Source organism: Amblyomma mixtum, chromosome 5 (genome assembly GCF_055824585.1).
Source record: "Amblyomma mixtum isolate Tamu chromosome 5, ASM5582458v1, whole genome shotgun sequence".
Classification (NCBI taxonomy): domain Eukaryota; kingdom Metazoa; phylum Arthropoda; class Arachnida; order Ixodida; family Ixodidae; genus Amblyomma; species Amblyomma mixtum.
In genome coordinates this window covers 76,216,349-76,223,956 of record NC_143016.1, presented here as the reverse complement: position 1 = coordinate 76,223,956, position 7,608 = coordinate 76,216,349, and the positions used below count along the sequence as shown (strand labels likewise).

The 7,608-nt window shown below is 47.7% G+C and overlaps 1 pseudogene; it reads right to left on the bottom strand.

Annotated features, from left to right (window-relative positions):
- Positions 1-862: 862 nt before the first annotated feature.
- On the bottom strand, positions 863-2,150 carry LOC149342726 (uncharacterized; annotated as a pseudogene).
- Positions 2,151-7,608: the final 5,458 nt, after the last annotated feature.

Here is a 7,608-nt window from a genome sequence, read left to right as displayed (position 1 = left end):
TCTGCCATAGGCCGAATCACAGGTCCTTAGCCGAATCATTTAGGCAGTAAAACAGTGAGGATCTATTTGCTGTGTATTTGGCAGGATCTCAGTACGACCACTGCCCAATGATGGACAACCTCAAACTTATGCCTATTATTCGACTTAAAGCTGCTTCTAATGTCCCTACTCCGCACGTAAACAATCAGGGAATATCATTATATACACATCAAGAAAGCACCTAGAATGAACAATCTCTATCCTTGGCTGCAGTTCATCTGGTTTATTGTACATCACTGATTTATAACCTGGTAAGCATCTTCATTCCTAGTTTTACTGGTTTGTTTAGGTTGGTGTTATAAACACACTGGCATATTTATTCTCGTTACAAACCTACGCAAGTCTGACAAGCGGAGAAGTGCAGAACAGAGTGACTGCTTACTCATTAGCTCCTTTGAAATATAATGGACACATCACAAACGTACAGAATTGAAGTTAGCGTTTGTACAGCACACTTGTGCAGTCATTAATGTTTTAAGGACAATAAAATTAGGCTTTCAGTCAGTTGACGTTAAGTAGCTCAGCCTCCCATCCTATCCTGCATTGAGCCAGCTCAGGGACTCGTGCCATGTTGTAGCTTGCAACATGCACGCCTTAACGGCCCAATGTAAACTCGGCTTACAGTGCTATCCCGGATTACGAGCTGGTCAAGGGCCGAGGCTTCAATTAAGCCGAGCCCCTGTAGTGCACTATGCTGCATCGCTGCGAGTTTAGTATGGGTTCGCAGGTTGGCTGGCTGGCGAAGACTAGCTGGAAGCGGTGCCATGGAAAAAACGAAGCCGACGCGAAGAAGCCACAGACCTCACTCTGCGAATGCCACGCATTAGATCGGAATGACGTCTTGCATGAGCACCTGCCTCATAAGCGACGGGCGGATGAAGAAGACGGCAGACACCCACGGCGACTGGTAGAAGACGCCTCCTTTGTCGCCCGCCGACACGATCCAACCGTACACGGAAGCCCTTGGTATCGCCGAGCCCCTGCCGGCGGCCTGGTATGATGCCTCATCCACGTATGGGTGGTAATAAGTGGCCACCTGCATCGTCTCCAGCAGCGTCCGCAACTGGTTGAGTGCGTTCCTCCTCGCTGTCTGTCATCGATGGCTGGGGATGAACTAGGGTCACCAGTGTCGGCTGGATGGGCTGCTGTGGCAGCAGGCGCATTGTGTTGTTGCTGCGGTCCACCTCCCCTTTTTCGCGGCGCCTCGCGTCCATGGCTGTGGCGGCGCTGTGCGGAACGCCGCATGACGAAGCGGAGACGACGACTTCCTTGGGAGAGGACGCAGAGTATGCGGTTTCATTCGAGGAGGACGCACCTTCTTCGTCTTTCTTCGGTTCCTTGTCTTCTTCTTGCCTTGTCTCCCCACGAGCACCTTTGTACTGCTTCAGCAGTTCGACGTAGTACGCCTTCTTTTCCGAGTGGCTCATGCTGTTCACCTCGCGAAAGACTGGTTGCTGTGGGGATGCCATTGGCATATATCCCGGCTGGCCAGGGACAATGTCCGGTTCCCAGTTCTGGTCATACGGCGGCAGCTGAGGCTCCCCTGTCACGCGCTGGTGCCTTCCGCTGATCCTGCTCATGCAGAAGCGGATGTGGTTGGCCAGCTGCGATCGAAGCACCTGGTGTGACGGGTTGAACCGGCATCGCACCATGTCCTTGGGGCCCCACATCCTCCATTCATCGGTGACTAAAGGTATGCTCTTCTTCTTGGGCCCCGAGTGCATGGGTGGTGGCTGCGCTGGCCTTTGCTGCGAGTGCCGTGTGTTTCAGATGACCGCGGCCGCGATGATCTGGGCTGCGACGACCGAGGCTGCGATGATGAGCGAGGCGAGTCCAACCACTGCCACCAAAATTATGTAGCGGGGAGAAAACCACCCTTGGGACCGAAGAGCAGCCGAATCACCGATGATGATGATGATGATGTCCTCGGGCTGAATGGCACATACCCACGGCGGGGGATTGGCCAGCGACCGGCGTCGCTCAATCTTTTTCGTCTTCTGCACGCGCTCGCTGCCCCGCGCTCCCTCCGCGCCTCCTCTTCTTCCGCGCACGGTACTCAGCCGGCGAAGGCCGTACGCCGTGCGTTGTTTCCCGTAACAATATGTAACCATGCATATATGAGGCCTCGCATCTGGCCTTGCGGTTATGACAAGTAAACCTCGTGTTTTTAGCAATTCATTCAGCTGTAAACGACCACAGATGCCTAATTTTTGTTGAATGGGTAAAAGCGTAGCGCAAAAAGAAGAGGTCCTCTTCTTTTTTTTTGCGCTACACTTTTTCCCTTGTAATATGAACCAACAAGACCAAGCGTGTACGTTTAGTTGCATGTTTTCTTCTTTCATATGATGCGCTAGAATTTAGTACACATGTTTCACCACGTGGTATTCGCCTACGACCGCTAAACAATAATTGTATTTCTTCTCCATTCTGTTTTCCTCAAGTCAACGGTAGCTACGACGTGTAAGGTGCGTTTAGTTCACGTGAGGCATGAAACAAACCGCAGCATAAAATACCATACGTCGTTTGTTGTCATTGCAGCTCTTGAAGCAGGCTGGCTTAAGCGTTGTAGTAAATTAAAACTACCCATCGGTCATTATATTGCCGTTGCAAAACTTGCTCGGGGACAGTGAGGAAAGCTTGGCTGTTCGTCGCTTACAATGACTTGCATGCATTCTAGCTACGGATGACAGGGGACAGCTGAATGCTGAATTGCCAACTTACAGATGAAAAAATTCAGGGGGCACTTTGACTGTCTAAAGTGCGTAGAGGCGAAAGCGTTTTCCGCACCACTTTGCCTATGTGACACTGGTGACGTCACCACTGGATGACGTCACACATAATTGATGACGAAGTAATGACAAATTTCTAATTACTGACTAATTACTGATTAATCACTCAGCACTAATTGACTGCTAATTAATTAAGCGGAGAGCTGGCGTGTCCGAAAACTGAGGCGTAAAGGAAGACAGCGCAGGTCGGGTCATTCAAGCGTGGAGGTGGCAGCCGTCAGACGTTGGGTCCGTGCTGCCGGGATGCTTCTTTGGATAGCTTGCATAAGCCTACGGCGTTTCGGGGACGCTGTCGACGGGACTTGGCTACGTTTTTCCTGTTGCTGCCGCCAAGTTCTTAGCGCGGCTGGCTGGAATCCATCGGCGTCTTTCTGTGTTCCTCTCCGTTCCTTACCACCTGGCTCTCAACCGCCGCTTCCTCCGACGCAACGCCAGCGACGCATCGCAGATCGTAAACCCGCGTCCTTGCTACCAGCGAAGCATTCCCTCTTCATGAAGATGACGGCAGAAATGTACTCCTTAAGGGTGGCTATCGCTCCGTAACTTGAACAACCGAGCAACGAGAGCCGAAACAGGTTGTATGAGAGGATAAAACTATTATTAGTGAAGTTCTTCTTGTTTTTTCTATCTCTTCTGCTGTACAGATGTGCATAACGTGGAACTTACGTAAAAATGGCCTCCCCCCACCCAAAAACAAACAAAAAGGCAGCGCGGAAAATGGCACGTCCGGTGGCATTTGTGGTTCCTTCACTGATACACCGAAACAAGAAAAAATGCAAACAGCAATACGCGAGAAACAGAAAGAATAAAACAAGGTACGTATCCGAGAAACTCGCAAAGAGAGCCTGATTAAAGCTCTATTTTGAATAAATGCGGTGCTAAAATATTTATAGCAATGCTGCCTGTTGACAGCGTCACTATATGGAAACTCTGCCTGGGAGGCCAACTTTCGCCGTAGGAAAATTTTGTACGGTGAAGCAAAGTGCGCGGAATCTTGTCTCGCATTCGACTTCATTAGGCTCCGATGGCCGCCTTTGCATTCACAATTCTTCCTCTGTCTGGAAGGAGCAGAACTGAGTTTAATATATGGAGTTTCGCAGCTTCTGAGGCGTTTCAGAAAACCCATCCAAGGGGGCCGGTGTAGTTTGGTCATGCATGTGCTGACCTCTTAACGTTTTGACGAATTCTTTTAATTGTGATGTTCATCTTAAGCATGCAGTTAGGTCCTAGTAAATTAGCGTATAATGAACGAAAATGTGTAATGCCGTCAATACGCTATTTGGGGATTTATTCTTAGTGTAAAGTATCTGGTTGCAAAGTAGCTGGTTCTATCTTGTTGCAAACATTTTTTTTTTTTCACGTATAAACGGAATAGGGGTATACGTGGCCGCTAAGACTGATAAATTATGCGATGTTTCTAATTGTTTTTTAAATATGGATGCCTTAGCGCTATTACCACAAAAGCTTATCAATTCGCCGAGACAGATGGACGCTACATTCTGTTTAACCTAATATTGGCAGTTAGTATGGCTTGATGTACAAATTGAATGGCAGAGATATGAAATGCTGATGCGGACATCGTCGACGCTTCATAAAGAAAGCACGTTAGTGTACCCTCTCCTTGCAATACGTTCAAGCATGCACCTTTTTCGCCACCTGATAAGTTTCCCATATCATTTAATTTTCAAGGGAAATTGTTAGCGGAAAGTTACAACATCCCAGACTCGAAATTACGTAGTGCTTTCTTCTTCCTCCTTCTTGATCTTAGTGATCTAGTACAGAACACAATTCTTCTTTCTGATTATTTAAGTCCGGACCACCGCAGTGGCACAGTGGTTATGGCGCCCGACTGCTGACCCTAATGAAGGGGGTTCGGTCCCAGCCGGGGAAGTCGTATTTAGATGTAGGCGAAATGCTAGAGGGCCGTGTACTGTGTGATGCCAGTGCACGTTAAGGAACCCCAGGGGGTCGAAATTATCCGGAGCCCTCTACTACGGCATCCTTTATAGCCTGAGTAGCTTTCAGACGTCAAATCCCACAAACTAAGTTTACTGTTAATCCAAGGAAGCAATAAGGATAGACAGTGCTTTGACGGAGGAAACGCTCAAAAATGCTAAATTGCGGCCTAAAGGCAAAAGCATAGCAACAGTTTCTTAATGAGTAGCTATGGCAGCAAATGTGCACCTAAAAGGGAAGACATTTATGGGGCTTAGTTCCAGTGAACTATAAGTCAAAGACGGGTGTTGCCCTCCCATAGTTCTAAACGAGGTGGCACAAGCGGGCCCATAAAGTTGAACGCTTGGTTCGTTGGTGTCTTTCAGTGCACGAATGACGGATCCAGAAAGCAGGGGTGAAACAACGAAAACTACGATGCATCCTCGCATTTGATATTTCTTTCCAGATCAAGCAGGACAAAAAATCGTCAAAAAGATAAAAAGTTGCACAGCCTTGACGCTTTCAACGCCACTTTGTCGACTGGAAGTGTTGCTCTACCCAGCATGCTATTTTCCCCGGGAATTCTGGCATACCAAACACGTCGTTCCGACTGCGTAACGCCAAACTTGTTCCGGCATTATTCAAAGCAGGGGTAAAGAGGATAAGTGGGAAAGACGGTACGGATGGTGGTTCGGGGACAGCACATAAGTAACACGCGAAATGCGGTCGACATCTCAAATCTGCTTACTGTCGACATAGGTACCAGCGAAAGCCTGCGCATCTGATTGGCACGGCCACGCATCTGTAGGCCGTGAGAAACGGGCGTGTAGCCTGGCTGCTTGCCTGCGGGAAAGCTTGTCCCTCACTGCACTAGATAATCCAGGCTTAAAGCTCGTTGCTCTGTTCCCAAGTCTATGATGTGACAAATCTTTGTTGACTTAGACTGGGTAACTTCTGCCGCACTGGTGTGATCAGCAAGTTGTTGAAACAAGAACTGGACAGTTTTATTTGTACGCGCACGGCAAATTATTTTGTTTGATAAATTTGTTTGTTGCAGCTTTGTTATAGTTTAAACTTTTCTGGTATTTAGAGGGTCTTGCTTTTCCTTCATTCCTTTTGAAACATGAAGAAGGATATCGCATGGGAGCAATAACAATAAGCAAGGTCACGCTTTAAATTACGGCCGTTATTCTGCAAACCATTCTAAAGTTTAACCAATGGACTTATCCATGGAGGCAATCTTGGGCGCTAAATCTTCCATCAAATTTCAGTTCTTGCTGATAAGGGTCCGAAGTTGGATAGTTTAGCGGTGAACGTGCTTAGAACGGTTATAACTGGCCAACAAGCCACGAGATCGTAACTGGAGAGGGCATTCGAAGCGTTGTTTACGGTACGTTAATGAGAGTAGCCTACGAGTAGGAATCAAATTTGTACTGCAGTAAAGCTTTTTGTTAAAAAGAATCGCAAGCAAAAGGAAAGCATGATTTGCTGCTTTCGCGACGTGCATTGATCGCTGGTAAACCTACCGTTGGGTCCTGCTGACTGTTAAGAAATCTCATGGCAATCTGATATCAGTCATATAAAGCAACAGGCAGTCCACTCTGATAAGAGTATCAACAATATCCTCAACCGTCCTCAACACAAACCCAGCAGTGAAAATGCGCGAAAGGATCTGCATAATGTGCCGTCGAAAGTCTGAGGAGTTTCTTTTTTTTTTTTATTCTAGCACGCACGCAGCCCTTACCACGCCGCGCTAATAAACTCGCGGCAGTGGTGACAGGAATGAGCATCTGTTTCTCACTTTTGGGAAATTAACCTTCTATATAACATAGCGCTTCTCGAAGAGGGAATGTCTGAGCGAAAGTAATCGCTTATTGGCCGGATTGAGAGCTCAGTCTTGCGATTCGTCGTTTTCGCGTCCTCGGGAATGCCTTGAACCAAACAGCCAACTAATATTTCCCGACCGTTGGCCAGTGCAAAAGAAAGCTAGCACAACTATGTTCGATGCCTGCCCTCTGTTACAGACGATGAATGAGCAAGCTCAGATGACTGGAACAAGTTGCTACCAAACGTACTAAAGAGCGCTGATTCTTTCCAGATGGTTTATTGTTATCCACTTCTAGTCTGAGAGTTATGTTCCTGCTTCTTTACAGTTGGTATTTTTCACAAAGGAACAGATAGAGAGGGAGAAAATTTATTGCACCATTTAGGTCCTGACTGCTGTCTCAAGTCTGTGAATTGAGGCTGGAGTTCGGCGCAGTATGGTATTTGCCCAACACGCGGGTGATATGGCCAATCAGCAGTGGCGACTGAGTCCGGCGCAGTGCTGCCCAGCTCTCCCAGGGATAGGGATCGAGGGGGTGTAGGATTTTGGTCTGGGGGTAATGCGATGACTTAGTGTCACGTAGGAAATTCAAATATGTCTCTGTAGTGGCAGGGTAGTCACCATATACGTGACAGCAGTGGCAGTTGCGGCTCTTGAATGCGCAGTGATTTCAGAAGTCACATGATGGAGTACCGAGCGATAACTCTAGAGTCTCTAGCTCTCACTCAATGCTGTCTCCTCGCCGTTATCTTTGAAACAAACAGTTTCGTGACGCAGTCAGACGTTCTTTTTCAGCCTCGCAACATCACCTCTGCGAACACCTCAAGACAGCATAAACCACAGTTGCTGAACGGAAAACCGAGGGGATTAATCCGATTTCATTGAAACCAGGACTGACTGTTTTTTTTTTTCATTCCTGGCCACAGTGTCACAAAGATTGCGTGTCAAACGCCTATGCCGCTTTCAGATTCCTACGAAGAGGGCTGTGAACACGTCTGTTGAATACTCGCTAAAATGAAA